The sequence below is a fragment of the Hylobates moloch genome, unplaced genomic scaffold (assembly GCF_009828535.3).
Source record: "Hylobates moloch isolate HMO894 unplaced genomic scaffold, HMol_V3 SCAFFOLD_16, whole genome shotgun sequence".
Lineage (NCBI taxonomy): Eukaryota > Metazoa > Chordata > Mammalia > Primates > Hylobatidae > Hylobates > Hylobates moloch.
The window spans coordinates 18,316,044-18,333,913 of NW_026652291.1; the positions used below are offsets into that span (position 1 = coordinate 18,316,044).

The following is a 17,870-nucleotide window of genomic DNA, read 5'->3' on the forward strand; positions in this document are numbered from 1 at the left end:
AATATATAAATAACTCCTATAACTCAACAACAAAAAGTAAAATAACCAGATAAAAAAATGTACAAAGGACTTGTAGAGCCATTTCTCCAAAGATGACATACAAATGGCCACCAAGCAAATAAAAAGATGATCAACTAGTTATCAGAGAAATGCAAATTAAAATCACAGAGAGCTATTACCACACATCCATTAGGATGGTATTATTTTTAAAAACTACAGAAAATAACAAGTGTTGATGAGGATGTGAAAAAAGTAAATAAAACCATCATGCACTGTTGGTGGGATTGTAAAATGGTGACATCATTTTGGAGAACAGTATGAAGCTTTCTCAAAAAATTAAAAATAGAACTACCATATTATCCAACAATCCCATATCTGAAAATATATCCACAATAATTGAAAGCAGCAGGGCTAGATATTTACATATGTGTGTTCAGAGCAGCACCATTCACAATAGCCAAGAGGTAAAAGCAACCCAAACATCCATCGATAAATAAATGAATAAACAAAATACGTACACATACAATAGACTATTACTCAACCTTAAAGGGGAAAGAAATTCTGAAATGCTACAACATGGATAAATCTGAAGGATATTACACTAAGTGAAATAATCTAGTCATAGAAAGTCACATATCCACTCATATGAGGTACTTAAAGTAGTAAAATAAGAGACACAGAAAGTAGAATGGTGATTGCCAAGGTCTAGGGGAATGGAGAAATGGGGAGTTACTGTTTTATGAGTATAGAGTTTCAGATTTGCAAGACAAAAAAGTTCTGAGATCTGTTTCTCAAAAATGTGAATATATTTAACACTACTGAACTGTATACTTAAAAACAGTTGAAATGGTAAATTTAATGTTATGTGTGATTTTTAACCACAATTAAAGCAACAAAAAGAAAGAAAGTAAAAAAGGATGAAGCCAAAACTTTGCTCATTATTTTCAACATATATGGCCAAAAGAAGTAGGACCTCTGCAACATTTTTCTGGGAGAAATTTTAAATGCACACTTAAACACATCATAAACAAACTGTCAAATGACAAACAGAGAATTTTGAAAGCAGCAAGAGAGAAGCAACTCATCGCATGCAAGAGATCTTTAATAAAATGAACAGCCAATTTTTTATTGAAACCATGGAGGCCAGAAGGCAGTGCAATGTCATACTCAAAGGGCTAAAAGAAAAAAGACTCTCAACCAAGAATTATATATCTAGCAATGAAGGAAATGTAGATTATGAGGCAGAAATTAAGACATTTGCTGGAAAACAAAAACTGACACTGACAGAATTTGCCACTAATAGACATTTCTTATAAAAAATACTATAGGTAGGTTTTCAAGTTGGGGAACACAGAGAAAACAAAGAGCACAAGTAAAGCTAAGCACATAAGTGAAAATGAAAAAGTATAAACATGTTTTGTTTATAACAGTTTTTTTTTCTGGCCTATTTGCAAGTCAACTGCAAAAAGCAATAATTATATATCTTTGTGGATGAACATATAATATATAAAGATGTAATATGTATGACAATAATAGGTCGAAGGAGGTTGAAGGAAGCAACTATTGAAATTAAGTTGTTATTAATATGGACTAGATTGCTATGCTTTAAGATGTGACTTGTAATTCCCAGAACTACTACAAAGAAAACAACTCAAAAATAGGTGGTAAAAGAAATAACAGAGGAATTAAAATGCCACTTAAATGATTCTAACATAAAAAGGGAGTAATAAACAAATAGAAAAACAAAAAAGGCATAAGGCATATAGAAAACAATTAGCTAAAAGACAGATGTAAATCCTACCTTATTAGTAATTACATCAAATGTAAATAGATTCTATAATGTAATCAAAAAGCAGAAATTGGCAAAAAAGACAAAAAAATTGTCCTACTATATGTTATCTACAGGACACACTTCAGATTAAAATACATAAATAGTATGAATGTAAAAAAGATGCATGAAAAACATGCAAATAGGAATCAAAAGAAAGTTTGAGCAACTATATAAGAAAAAGTAGACTTTTATAAAAAAATTGTTAGTAGAAACAAAAAAAGAGATTTACATTTTTAAGAGGGTTAATCTATCAAGAAGGCCTGAAAATATGAGCAACTATGCATCTACAATAGAGGCCTAAAGTACATGAACAAAATTTGACAGAAAACTGACAAGGAAATTAGATATTTCAACAGTAATAGTTAAAGAATTCAATATCCTGCTTATAATAATTTGTAGAAAAGCTAGACATAAGACCAGCAAAAATATAGAAGAAGATAACAAAAGTATAGAACAACTAGATACAATGAACATTTACAGAATACTCTACCCAACAACTAGACATAGACATTTATAGAACACCCAGCAGCAGAATATATATCTCCTAAAATTCACATTAAACATCCCCCATGATGCATCATATTTTAGACTATAAGAAGTCTCAGTAAATTTAAAGGAAGTTAAGGCATACAAAGTATGTTCTCAGATCACAGTGACATGAATTAGAAATCAGTAGCAAAATTTTTTTTGGTAAATTCACAGATATTTGGAAATTAAATAACATACTTCTAAATAACCAGTGGTTCAAAGAAGACAAAAGGGAAATTATAAAATACTTTGAGATGAATGAAAATAAAAAATAACATATCAAAACTTAGAAAATTCAGCTAAAGCACTCAGAGAAAAATGTATTAGAGCAAATGTCTATGTTAAAAAAGAAATAACTCATCAATAACTTAATTTTTCATTATAAGAAACTAAAATGATAAATAAGATAAACTCAAAGCAAGAAAAATGAAGAAAATAATAGAGGACAGCAAAAATTAATAAAATAGAGAATAGAAATCAATGAAAAAAACTCTTATACGAAAAGTTGATTTTTCAGAAAAACCATCAATGAAATTTAAACATTTTAGCTAGACTGAGAAAAAAAAAATAGAAGACTAAAATAGCTAAAATCAGAAATAAATCAACTTTTTTGACAAGGATGCCAGAATAATTCAAAGGGAAAATGATATGTTTTTCAACAAATAATTCTGGGACAACTGAATATCCACATGCAAAAGAATTAATTTGAAACCCAATCTCATACCATCTACAAAAATTGATTCAAATCGTTCAAAGTTGTAAATGTCAGAGCTAAAAGTATAAACCTCTTAAAGAAAAATGTAGGTGAAAATCTTTATCATATTGGAGTAGACAAGGATGACATGAAACTACAAACAAAAAAGGAAAATAAAATTGAGATTCATCAAAATTAAAAATGCTTGTGCTTCAAAGTATACCATTAAGAAAACGAAAAGATAACTTACAAAGTAGGAGGAAATATTTGCAAATAATATATCTGATATAGTAGTTGCACTCAGAGTATACAAAGAATACAAGTAGCTCAATAATAAAAAGACAATGCAATTTTAAAATATCAAGAAATGTAATAAACATTTCTTCAAAGAAAGGCTGTCATTACAAAAAATTAAAATAAAAAAAGATACTCAACACCATTAGTCATTAGAGAGATACAAATCAAAACCACAGTATAATACCACTTTAAGAAAAGTAGAATGGCTATAATCAAAAATACGCAATGACAAATGTTGGAGATGATGCGGAGAAATCGGATTCCTTATACACTGATGGTGAGAACATAAAATGAAACTGCTTTAGAAAATTATTTGGCAGGTCCTCAAAAAGTTAAATATCGTGTTATCATATGATCCAGCAATTTACTTCTGAGTATATGCCCAAGGGAATTGAAAACATACGTTCCTACAAAAACTTGTACTTGGGTGTTCATAACATCATTATTCATAATAGATAAAACAGGGAAACCATCCAAATGTCCATCAACTGATGAATGGACAAACTGTAATATAGCCATACAACGAAATATTATTCAGCCATGAAAAGGAATGAAGCATTGTTATATGATAGAACATTAGAACTTTGAAAATTCTATGCTAAGTCCAGACATTTTTAAACAACATATTTTTTAAGCAACATTATGCTAAGTCCAGACATTTTTAAACAACATATTTTTAAGCAACATTATGCTAAGTCCAGACATGAAACACCACATATTGAATATCGCATGATTTCATTTATGATTCTGGACATTCTTAAATGTCCAGAAAATGCAAATTAATAGAGCCAGAAATTATATTAATTACACTGATTCTTGCTAGAGGCTGGAAGGAGGCAGGGGTTGGGAATTGAGGGTGACTTCTAAGGAATAAGGTGTTTCTTTCGAGGATGATGCACATGTTCTGGATTTAGTGGTTATTGTTGCATAAGTTTGTGAACATGCTAAAACCATTGAAAAATCACAAATAAAAGCAATATACTTCATGTATTCAATAGAAAAATGTGTTACGATTACTCTTAATGACTAAGAAAAAATTAGTAAGAAGATTGCTTCATGTAACAAAGACTTTACTGATAAAATTGTAACATAGCATTGTCCTGAAAATATTAAGATCAGATGATCAAGGTCTTATTACATAAATAAAACTGGCCGTACACGGTGACTCATGTCTGTAATCCTAGCACTTTGGGAGGCCGAGGTGGGTGGATCACCTGAGGTCAGGAGTTTGAGACCAGCCAGCCAACATAGTGAATCCCCGTCTCTACTAAAAACACAAAAATTAGCCGGGCATGGTGGCAGGCGCCTATAATCCCAGCTACTCGGGAGGCTGAGGTAGGATACTCACTTGAACTCAGGAGGTGGAGGTTGCAGTGAGCCGAGATTGCCCCACTGCACCCCAGCCTGGGCGAAAGAGTGAGACTCCATCTCAGAATAAATAAGTAAATAAATGAATAAATACAACTTTGTTAATTTCTCTAAGCTTCGAATTCCAAAATGCACGGCAGAACTGGCAACCATTCTTTCAAAAGAATAGGTGTAAAACACTTGCAGCCCATTAATAAAATAATTACAAAAACATTAAAACCTCAAACACATGGCTATGTCATGCACTTCAGGTTGAAGGAAAAAATACCAGAGGCAAGCAAGGCACACAGGGCAACTATGTCAACTTATACACTGTAGATAAAAAGGTAAAGGCTTAAGAAGCTACATAAAGGGAAAACAACATTAAAATGTGTTTTATCAACTGGGTCAGAAGAAAGCAAATCTATTCTAAGCGTGGATGTTTTAAAACAGTTTGTTTGCCTTCTACCTGGGATATTTGGAAAGGAAAAATTGGCTTGTTCTCCCCTTTGATATAATTATGCACAAAACAATATCATAAACTATAATTTATTACTTGTCTTCAGAGAAATATATAAAGCATTCTCCCAGATTACTTTACTTGAGCTGGTGGCTTTTACTTTTTTCTCTCTTGCTTTCAGCCTCTTATTTTCTTTCTCTTTCTGGACTGTTTTGGATTTGAGCCCAGTCTGTTTTGGTGGCCTAAGCAATATCCCTCTCCATTTCCTTTGGAAGCAGCACCCTAATATTCCTTTGAGAAACTGAGTCTCTCTCGGTACGTTTACTCTTGGAAAGATTGCCAATGAGGGAGTCTTGGCCAATCAAGGGTCAGCGAGTAAGTGAAGCTCAGTGGTCAGACTGTCTGTATGAATCACCAATCTGCATCTGAGTGGCATCAGAGTAGATAAATGATGCTCATTCATTCCTTTTGCAAGTCCCTAAAGGGATTGGTTGCCCATTTGTTCCTATTACACAAGTTCTCAGAACAGGTCCAAGTTTTTTTGAAGTTCTAGTTCTATACAGTCTTTGATTTTTTTTTTATTTTGTAACATCTTCTTATCCTTTCAGCACAATTCTTCCTTATGCTGAATTTACGCATACTGTGTTTCTATTGTTTAAGTCATATTATTCCCCTTCAATTTAGGATTTTAGGCACTGTTCTCACTGCTCTTAAGGTTTATCTATTAACACCTTGGGAAACAGGGAAATTATTCTACTATCCAGGAAGTAAATCTGCAACTGATGCTGGTACTGATAGTTCAGAATTACCTTCTACAACTGTCTCCCTCTTCAATGCACACAATTAAGGAAGAGGCCAGAAGAGAAATCAATCATTCTTTTAAACTTCTTTTTTCTTCAGGTACGTTTTTATCCTTTTTTTTGGTTTAGAAAATGAAAACCAGTTACCTACATTGGAACAGATAGGCATTCAAGTGTGTGTGTGTGTGTGTGTGTGTGTGTGTGTGATATATATACATAGAGAGAGAAATTGTGTGTTTGTGTCTGTATTTAAATTCATCAGTTGTTCAATCACAATATAATAATCATTAATTCAGAAAATGTTTCCTTTAATTGATTTATTCACTCCAACTCATTAACTAATTCTGTGCTGTCATCTTGTGGTTCCTTCCCTATAATTTGTAGTAATTTCCTGGAAAAATAAAACAATCTAATTTATCCATTAAATTATACTAGTGTTGTTGTTTTAATTCAAAATGTTCATTATGTAGTGCAAAGTTTTTATATTATTGCAAATAGCATTTCTAAAGAAGGATTTTCTAACTAATAAAAAACGAGATTATTTATTTTTTTCACTTTGAACAATTAAAATTTTGCCATCAAAGTCGTTTCTAATAAAAGATATTGACACAGCAGGAATATCAAAATAAAGAGAAAATATAGTGGTAGAGGAAATACAGTTATGGAAACATAACTGTACTCCAACCTAGGCAAAGATGTTTATTGCAGTGGAGCATAGGATTAAATTATGGCTTTAATTATGGTAACCGAGGAAAAAGTTAAATATAATGTATTACCTAGTTCTAGTTACCTTAATTAAGGAAGAAAAAGGAAGAATTTTTCCCTGCCTGTAAATTCTTTAAATACATTTTTATATTAAGTCTATATAAGGGACAAAAAGATCACACCATTTATGTCTTCCTGGTGCAAATGGAAAAGGAAGCTAACAAAAACTGAAATTGACTGCCTCACATAATCATAAGACACTAGGAAGATTGGCTTGAGTCAGGGCCTGAACAAGGTTAGCAAAATATATTCCTTGAATCTTTTCTTCTTTGTTTTTCACATGTCTTCATGGTTGCAAGATGGCTGCCAGCAATTTTCAGGTTGAAATCCAGGAGCAAAGAGCCTTTTCTAGGCAAAATGTTTATTAGTTTCATTAAGCCTCACTTGTCCATGTGCAGATCATTCCACCAATCACTACAGCCAGGAGCATGAGATCACTCTGCTTCAGGGAAGAAGCTGGGTTCACTGACAGCACATTGGCTTATATTGAAGAAAAGAGAGAGACTCCCAATGAGCATCTGAGAAGTTAGAACAAGGGTAATCCATTTCGGTACATCTTCCTCTTTAAATCTTTGAGAAAATGTTCCATATTCACAACTACTTGTATTGCTGTACATGTAAATTCATTTTTGTTTGTTTTTGGCTTTGAAATGAAAATGATGTCAAATCTCATATCTGGAGCAATATGGCACACCCTAGAGGATGCATGTATAAAGACAGAGACAAGAGGGTGTCACATCAGATGGTCTCAAGATCAGATGAGATTTTATGAGATGGTGATCAGATCTGATCTTGAGACCATCTCATCTGGCACCCTTTTGTCTCCATCCTCCTCTTGAGACCATCACCCCTTGAGAGTTTGCACCAATCTTTGGGGATGGTTTTAGACTTCTACTGGCAAGGAATATTTTGGTTGTTGAGAGACAGGTGATCCCCCTGGCTAAAATACACATTTTACTTACATTTTTGGCTATTGAAAGATCAATGATGGCATTAAAAAAATGGGACTTTATAAGATAGAAAAACATTTTTAAACAAGTGACACCAGTTTGAGGAGCTAAGTACATATATTGTATCTCATTTTTTCTATTGATATTTAAAAATTATTAAAATAAATATGGGTAAATCATAATAAGAACTTATAAATTATATCCACTAACACTTGAATTTTTCTTACTGTGGAACAATAGCTATACAATAAAAATGATTTTAGTCAAATTGAATCTTGATTAAGTATAATTACTTATTGAAGAAATACAAGATAATTATTAAAAGCTGGTTTCATCTATAAGATTCAGGCTACTAAAAGCTCTGTACTCAATATATATGTAAATGTGCAAGTTAAGCTTTTAAATGTAACCATCAGTTCTGACAAAACTCAATACTGTCTTTAAAAATAATGTAAATACATTAATAAAATGTTGTTCTTAACGTCTTCTACAATTATTCAATGTAAAACATACCTTACTTTTAATAGCTTGTCTTCATATTTTCTACTAAAATATTCCTTAGGCTCATTTCTTTTGGTAGATGTTTCTTTTTATTTTTTAAGCTCAATAGATGATTTGTGATATCCTGTAGAGATACCAATGAATATACTAATAAATACCAGGTGTTTAGGCAATTGATATTTTCACTTTACATTGTGTGCTCATAGAATATACGTCTTCATGTGTATTTCTAACTCTTAATCAATGCCTTGAACATCACAGTAGTACAATACATGTCTTGAACTCAACAGAAGTCAGAGTGAACAGTTAGTGATGCATTTCTGGTATTTCATACATAATTGAATCACTCAGTTTCTTATATTTCTTGGCACCTGATGCTTCTGATATATCCATGAAAAGAGTCAATAAATGATTTTTGATGCCTTTAATGAATGCTAAACTAATAAGAGAGTTTTCCTTTATCAGACAATCAGGTCTTGACATAAAATACTCTTTTAATAAATATTTATTAAATGAATTCATTTCAAAGTCCACTTTGAATTAGGAACAATTGTTATTGCATTGTCAAATTCCTGGACATAAACAAATTAGGCATAAAATGGAGATAAAAGACTTAGTACCTTATCTATGGTCAAAGGTCTTGGAATGTCAAAGCAAAAACAAACCAAGTCTTGTACAGCCATAAATTCGAGGTCTGGATGAAACTGAATTATAATTTGATTTAAGTTAATGTGATGCGTTCTTCACTAAAATGTGAGAGATTCATTCTCTAGGTTTTAGGATCCAGTTGAAATGGGTCCCATTTTACTTTAAGAAAAGCTTTTTACCTTATACAAATCCCCAGGCCTATCAACCCAGTGAATTTGGGGGAAGAATACATTATCAAATAATTAGCCTTCATATACTGAGATTCATTTACATACTGAACTCACATTATACCTCAAAAAGTTTTTATTTTACAAAAACGGACTTGTCTTGGTTCTTCTGAAATTTTATTTTAGTAAAAAGTAAGTTTCATGTAGACTGGTGGTCCCCAAGCCTGATGGATCATCCAAAAGCGCTGGGATAGCTTTTGTAAAACTACAAATGTTGTCATATTTCCTCAGAGATCCTTATTTAGTAGGTTTGGGTGGCCCCCAGTGGTTTCTCATGATGAGCCAGATTGGGATTTAGTTTTATAAACCAAGAGTACCTGCCCAAGACTGGAGTCAAAGACTGGATTTATATCTGGATTATTTACAAACTGACTGGTTGTCATTATTTTCTTCCGGAAAAAGATTGCTTCTGAGGTGTTTTTGCTTGAATTGTGTTAACTCTCTGATCAGGTAAAGCTTCATGTTTTCTTATCTCAATCCTTAATAACGTGTTTTACAGTCAGACACAAAATGTTGACTTTGCAGTAGAACCTGCATCATACTAAAATCCCTCTACCTAACATGCCCGGGAAATTTAGAGTGTACTACTGGGGGGAAAAAAAGAAAAAAAAATTCTTTTAGAATTATTTATCATGATGTTCGTCTCAGAGTAAAATACAGGATACATGTTATTTATTTCTGCACAAAACATAAGTTGTATTTTTCTATACCGAAATGCATGAATTATTAGCAAGTTGGGAACTGGATCATTGTTAAGATATTACAGATGATCCTAATAATCTTGTTTCAAACGCCAAACCCCATTATAAACAGATGTACTGGAGCTATTTTCTAGTGTTTGGCTCATTTGTATAGTGGCAAAGGGGGCTTCCCCTGACAATCATTGTAATCCAGTTTCATCTCAGTAATTTTTATTCAACCACGTCAAGCTTCCAACCTTGGAAAAGCATCCAACAATTATTCAACTCAGGATACCAATGCCTAGAGCGTTTATAAATACATACATACAGGCAAAAATCAGATCTATAATATTTTATATTAACATCAACTTGTGATTAAAATGAAAGAAATATTCTCTTATGCCTATTACTTCAAATCTTTATCACTACTCTGCCCTAAGCATCAGTAGATTTTTTCATTTCTTTATTGTCTCACTTTTCATGTGATTCCTAAATCTCAGATCTCATTTGGAGAAAAAATTCAACTCTGAATTCAGCTGAGTCACTTAAAGCTCTGATAGTAAAGAAAATGGAATTAACTAAATTCCAGGTTCATTTCTTCATGTGAGATCCAAACACAGTTAAGGCCCTTTTATTCCTAGAGATTTTTAATTCCATGGTTTTGCAAACTAATAGAGGCCTAAACATTGATGGCTTTATAACTAGAATATTTAAATACAAATAATATTCCTTTAAATCAGTTAGAAAACAAAATATAAATTGCTGTTTTATCCTTGGCATTATTACTTTTCTCATCTTGTTTTTCTTTCTTTTATGTCTTATTCTTTCCTTTTAGTTTTTTTTCCTTTGATTTCGTTCAGTTATTTTACCTTTTCCAAAGGCCTATGACCTATTCTATAAAGTTTGCAGTAGGTTGTAAGTAACTTCAGACATTTCAAGCATATATTTCTGCTACTACTTAAAATTATACCTCATATGCATTTCAATATTTCAGTGTTCCAAATACAAATGCAATTTTAGCAGAAAGAAATAAATGAAATTGTTTCATTTCACTGTTTTTTGTATATGGGATTTTATACTATGAGGACTGAATCAGAGATTCAAGATAATTTGTTGAAACCAATACAAAACAGTCCTTCATAAACCTTATTATTGTCCTTTCACTTTTGCCCTCTTTTTAAATCTCTTCTGCCATATTTGCTGTAATCTCAGGCTAAAAGAAGGCAAAGGAGCTACCATATTTTAATTGTGTCTGATAGCGGAGCTTGCATTTATGAAGCACCAAATACAAGGTTTTTAATAAATGAATAAGGGCAATTTGAATAATGACAATTAGAATTTTAAGTTTGCAGAAGAAGTGGAAGCAAAATATTGACTTTGATAATAAATGTAATTTCAGCAAATTATCACTCATCTTGGAAATATCTACAATCAAGGGAAATATTGTCCTTATTTGTTAGAAGTAATTCAAAAAAGTTTGTATCATATAGTACTATTCAAGACTATCAACATATTTTACAACAAAGATGAGACCAAAATGGAATGATGTTTCTGTTTTACCTGAGTCATTAAATGATGAAAATTATGTTTATAGAAGTTTCAGGAATGAAATATCACAAGACGATTCGAATGAATTGCTTTTCAGGTTGATTCCTCATGTTAATATTCTTTTTCTCTCAACTACTTTTCCTGCCTCTTTGCATTTTTATTAAGAACTTAAATGATGACTCTCAGTAGAGAATAAGCTTCCATGTTGGTTCTGTGTCTCAGAACCAGCATAGGCCATGAGAAGTAGGGTATTAAGAAAAAAATGTTTTCAATTCCCCTAAAAAGGAACCATAGTATTTTATCTAAAATAATCTACTAACTCAGATCAGCTGCTTAATTTATCTCACAGCTAAACATTTTAAATTACTGTTCCAATGGTGGTATATATAATCTAGTCTCCCATAGTCTTTAAAATGAAGCAAAAAAACTCTCTCCTAAATAATAGCATATCCTAACCATTACTTCCCTTTTTATCCATTAATTCTTGCAACGAGTGTAATTTTCCAGAAGGATAATATCAATGAGTATCCATCTAGATTGCTAGTAATATTAGGGCAATTTGCTTTCTGAATTTCTGATATGGACAACCCCTTTGTGAGTAGCCTTTCCTGGAAACAGAACATTCTTCTACATGCAATTCCTTGCCCAATAAGAATAGGTCATTCCAAGCTTGGAAGAAGCTGGTTGGTATTTTTCTATTTATCTCAGTGGCAGCTATTTCAACCTGGATGTAGATTTTAGCTCATAATGCTCTAGACCACTGGGTACCTCTACATGATCCAATATTATGGTGGGTTTCACATTCCACTGCTTGACTTTGGGCTTATAAAAAGGTCTCTGGGTGACAGCAATCTGCCAAAGCTGTGACCAAATGGTACTGTTCTGGAACTCTGCACAGAGGTGTCAGCCAACGTAAAATGGCACCTTTACCAGTTCTTTGAGCCAAGCACTGAAGTCATACTTTAGGTATTAAAGTAATGGCCATTTTGTTATCCAATTCCATAAAATATTCTTTCCTGTATTCAGATAGAACTATATTTCAGAAACAAACTGGAAATTACCTCTTGTTTTCCCATACCTCTCATTTTCACTATTGCGGTACCGAAAATACTGGTTTAAAGCCCTGAAGCTGATTTTAAATTGTGTTCTTTTTCAGTTTAATTCTTTGTTCCAACTCATGGATCATCTCTCCATACCTTAGATAGACAGGAAGGAACCTCATCAAATTCTTCTGCATCTCACACATTACCCAAGTCCTAGGTGGCAATTCAGATGCTGAAATAGTGTATCTGCAATTAATCCCATGAACATGGCTGGCAACATCTTGAATAATATAGTCTTAATTGCAGAGACAGCCAGAAACCACTAAAAGAGCAGCATACTAGTTGAGAGACAAAGAATTGTATAACAGCTAGGGTTGGGGGGTGGGTGGGAGTGCACATTCTGACAAGTGTCCTTCTCAAGATTGTGAGGGTTTCATTAAAGAATTGAGAAGTCCAGATATGAGTGAACAGATTACATCAGCAATTTTCATTAGGTTGAGCTTTGAAATTCCATTGTGGGGCACCGCCTGGCCAACTTTATGGAAATTTTAGACTAGAGAGTTAACTGTTGTGAGGGGCTTCCTGTCCATTCAAGATACCTAGCAGCACCCATGGCTTCTACCTGCAGGATGCCAGTAACACCTCCAACCCTTGTGACAACCACAAATGTCTCCCGACATTGCCAAGGGGCTTTGGGTGTATCAGGGAGAGAGATTGCCCCTCTAAGAAGAACCACTCTAGAAAAAAGGTAGTATTATTTGTTTCCATTGCCCTTTTTCTACTTTAAAGTTATGTTCAACAAGTTTTAAGATATTAAAAGAGCAGAGAGAAATCACTAGAACTTAAGAGATATCAGTACCAATTAAACACAATAAGCAATGCATTTAGATTCCTCTTTCGGCATTCTTAATATTTAAGGAAGTCGTAATCTAATATATGGATATGCACCAAAATAATGCAATGTACTTGGAAATACATCTTAGAAGATTACGCACAATTCATTGAGTAAAGGTGTAAGAATCTTTAGGATCCATTATTAGTTGGAAAACAATACTCTCTAAAATTGTCGGAGTGGTAGTCTCTTACTATCTATGAGAAACCATTAACCACACAGAGTAAGGTTTAAAAAAAATTCATCACTTGAAATCATTAGCTTCCTCATAAAATGGTGAGAAATGCAAAATTATTTTTCAAAAAATCGTTAGTTACAGAGCACTGCATTACAAAGGCATGGGTCTATTACTCTACCCTTTTCTGCATAAAAATGTGTCAGATGTGCAAGATCATTTATGTTGATAAATAGCTTTTAAACTATGTTTATTGTTTCATGATCAAGTCGATATTAGCTCTTCCATTTTAACAGTAATTTTTATGGTGAGACCATCTTTTAGATATGAAAAATCCTGAAATGAATGAGAATAAACATCACTTTTCATCCAGCTAAAAACAACAGTTTAAAAAGCAGTTTGTTCTGTGTACTCTGTGTCTCAGAGGCTGACTAGAGGCAGCTGCTTTAGTAAATGTCACTGCCTGAGTTCTATTCACTGAAGATTTTGGCTTCCTTCCCTGTCTTCTTTGTGATTTTGTTTAAAGCTTAAAACAAGTGTCACAGCTTCTAAGAGAGAGCTTCAAGAGGACCAAATAGTTATTTTCACCCAAGACACCTTGTTATATGGAAGATGAATGTCACACATCGTTGGTCTCAGAAATGACTTATAAAATATCTTTTTTTCTCCATTTTTTCCAAATTTCTAAGGCTTTGGAATGATTTCAGTTAAATGTTTAAAAATGGGATCCGATATTACATTCTTACTTTTTGATCATCGCTGTATATAGGAGAGTTTTCCAGTCTTTTAGAAATCAATTACTATGTCCTATAAAGGGTTATTATATATATTATAAATATATATATAATGTATTATAAATTATATATATTATAAATATAATACATTATATATTAATATAATCTATAATAAACATAATACATTATATATTACTATAATCTATATTATATATAATGCATATAATATATAATGTATATAATATAATATATATTATACTTATAATATTTAATATTATATATTAATATAATAATTAATATAATATATTATATATAATGTATATAATATAATATATATTATGCTTATAACATTTAACACATATATTATATATTATATTACATTCTTACTTTTTGATCATCTCTGTATATAGGAGAGTTTTCCAATTATTTTTAGAAATCGATTACTGTGTCCCATAAAGGGTTATTATTTTCATTTATTCCTCTGATGTTTATTGATAACCTACATTGCCAAACAATGTTTTTTAAAGTACCAAACGAAATAAACCTTACCTAAACTAATTTAGAAAAAAGAAAATTTATTGTCTCAGTGGAAGAAAAGGCTGGGAGTAGGGGAATGTTTGGAGAATATAGAGTGAAGTTTGGGCATTTCTAGTTCTTGTTACAGAGGCTACAATTGTTTTCTTTCTTTCTTTCTTTTTTTTTTTTTTTTAATGAGACAGAGTCTCCCTCTGTTGCCCAGGCTGGAATGAAGTGGTGCAATCTCAGCTACTACAACCTCCACCTCCCGCGTTCCAGTGAGTCTCCTGCTTCAGCCTCCAGAGTAGCTGGGAGTGTAAACGGGCACACACCGCCATGCCTGGCTAATTTTGTTGTTGTTGTTGTTGTTGTTTTTAGTAGAGATGGGGTTTCATCGTGTTGCCCAGGCTGGTCTCAAACTCCTGAGGTCAGATAATCCGCCCACCTTGGCCTCCCAAGATACTAGGATTACAGGTGTGAGCCACCATGCCCAGCCAGGTACAATTTATTTCTAAAGAAATCAGTCTCTCTAATGAGTTTTCTCGTTTTTATTGCACGTTGGTTTCATTCTCAGACCTAGTGGTGATAGAATAGCTGCTGTAGCCTCTAGGCCTAAATCCTCCCATGAATCAGTGATGATGGGTAGAAGGCAGCACTCTAATTGTCCAGGACTGACTCAGGGGTACACCCTGGATTCTTCAATGGGCTTGATTCAATCTGTAGCATAGAAATTGAATGAGAGAAGGATTGGCCCTTCAGTGGAATGGCTAATGGGTACTAGTGGGCACAAGCAATGCTTATCCATTACAGCTGCTGTCTACATCTATACCAAAATGTTTGTTAAATAAACAATAAAGTCAAAAATCCAGATGCTACAAGACAAACAGAAACATCCTTGCTCTTAGGATGTTAAACTGGAGAAATGACCAGGTAGACACATAATTAAAATTCAAGCTAGTGAGAACTATCAGGCACCATGCTGTTGGCATGGAAGGGCTGTTTACTAAAATGCTCAGGGAAGATCTCTAAAGGAGCTAGTTTTGGGAAATAATCTTGAGTAGGATATGGACGTTCAGAAATGGAAGGAATAGCATGAAAAAGTGGTGAGTGGGGTTCATGGAAGAGCAAGTCAGTCAGTTTAACCAAATCGGAAGTCAACAAACTATAGCCTGAGGCCTAATCCTGTTTTGTAAATAAAGTTTTATTGCAACACGGCCATGCCTACTTGTTGACATATTATCTATGGCTGCTTTTGTGGATTTGCATCATTATAGCTGACTGTCTAGCATGAAAAGCCTAAAATATTTACTATCTGGCACTTTACTCCAAATGTTTACTGATCCCTGAGCTATAAGATAAATTATGGAAAAGGCATCGGATTACCTGGAAAAGTCACATGAAGATAATAATTGAGCTCTTGACCAGCAAGTGCAGAAGACTGTATTTAATGCTTTTTAAGCAATGGAGGCCCATTGCAAGGTGCAGAGAAGTAGATGGTGTGATTAGAACTGAGCCTTACTAATACTAGTTTGGTGAAAGTATATAAAATGCATTGGAGAGAGGAGGCACTTAACCATAAACTCCAACATGGAGAATAATAACCAAGGAGCTTGTGACACATGCAGATTTCCAGCCCTGCTCCAGACATGCTAATACATCAGAGATGAGGGCATTCTCACACTGCTTGTTCTTAAAGTCCAGACTTTTAGAAAGGTTGAACTAAATTTCTAGGGAATGGTTTGTAGTCTCAAGATTACTATCATAGTTCATGTGAAAGATGACAAGGTCTCACTAGATGGTGGGCAGGCTTTCTCTTGTCGTTTGCAGAGATAGGACTAGAGTTCAAATGGAGACTTCCCACCTCTTGCACACTCCCCTTCTTTTAAACCCCAGGCTCCATCTCTACCACAAAGGGCCTCTTGAGCATGTGGACATTTGAGGCCATGTGCCACACACACTCCCTCTTCTAACAGCCAAATCAGGTATGATAGTCTGTCTTTGGGAGGACAACCCAGAGAAGCAGTCTGGGGGCTCTTGGGCAAGATAGTCTAGGGTGCTGGGTACCTTCATTGTGGTCTAAATGAGCATCTGTGAACTTCAGATGAGCACATTCCTTTGGTCTTTGGAACATTTCATTTTATGGTGAAGTGTTTTTCCAGAGGAAGATTAGAGCAGAACCCCATGTAATGTGAGGTCCAAGACCAAGGCCCTGATTACCTGCTCTAAATGTGGGCCAGAGAAAGAAAATGAAGAAAAGAAGATGTGTTTTCAAGATATTGCTATGACAAAATAAACCGGACTTGGTAACTATATTTGATATGGGAGATCATGGAAAGGAGAATGAGTCAAGGGTAGAAAAGCTTTCAAGTCTCCATTAATGAGAGAAGTATGATGTCATCCGACAATAAAAACAGAAAGTCAGGAGAAGAAATATGCATGGAAAAAAAACAAAATAAACCAACAAAACATGTTGTTTGCTTTGGAAACTTATCCACGAAAAATAAGAATGAAATTTAAGTGGAGAGGACCTGCAAGAATTGGTAACTGTGAAAGAGAGATCAGAACTAGAAAGTACAATTTAATGTTGACAGAACAGTCTTCTTCTTGACTTCCATCTCTCTTTACTCATGAATGCATTTGAATTTATTCTAACTGTACTGGTCCTTTATTCTTATCTGGATTATTTCAAATAGAAAAATTACTAGTCATCAACTACTTAACAACACTGAGGTAGAGTTTGTAAAGAAAGGCAACAAAAATGCTTAAATATACATAATGTTTGATTATTTCCATTTCCTTAGCAGTATTCCAACTGATGAGTTGGTTCCCTACAATCCTCTAAAAATAAATGATGAAGATTTATTTTTAAAGCTAAACACTTTCCTTGTAAAATCAAAAGCATACAGATTTAACACAAAATTATTTTCAATTCACTGCAATTATCTTTACTGATACTCAAGTTACTCCATATGTGGCTAGTGGGAAATTTTTTATTTTGGCTCCTGAGTCAGTTTACATGACCCCAGTAGTCTTTGAGTTTCCTTGCTGTCAAACTTGTTTGCACCATTTTATCCTGGATTTAAGCATTTCTCACAGAAGCACTGGGTCATTTTGATGAGATATATACTTTATAGAATATAATATGGATTAGAAAAGTGCTTATTGGTACTGGGCTGTCTCAATGCATGTATTTTAAAGGAGAAAATTTCTAAAAATTTTATTCAAACACTTCCA

General features: G+C 33.4%; 1 long non-coding RNA gene across 4 annotated transcripts in view; it reads right to left on the bottom strand.

The window, feature by feature from the left end:
• LOC131381576 (uncharacterized) overlaps positions 1–17,870 on the bottom strand; it is a 164,247-nt gene that overhangs the window by 40,509 nt on the left and 105,868 nt on the right. For 2 of the 4 annotated variants that reach the window (XR_009210410.1, XR_009210408.1), the window contains 2 exons: positions 8,186–8,297; positions 6,304–6,348 (listed from right to left, as the gene is read on the bottom strand). This is a non-coding gene — a long non-coding RNA (uncharacterized LOC131381576). Of the gene's footprint in view, positions 1–6,303; positions 6,349–8,185; positions 8,298–17,870 lie in introns of those variants that run through there. The other 2 variants (XR_009210409.1, XR_009210407.1) reach the window with 1 other exon arrangement.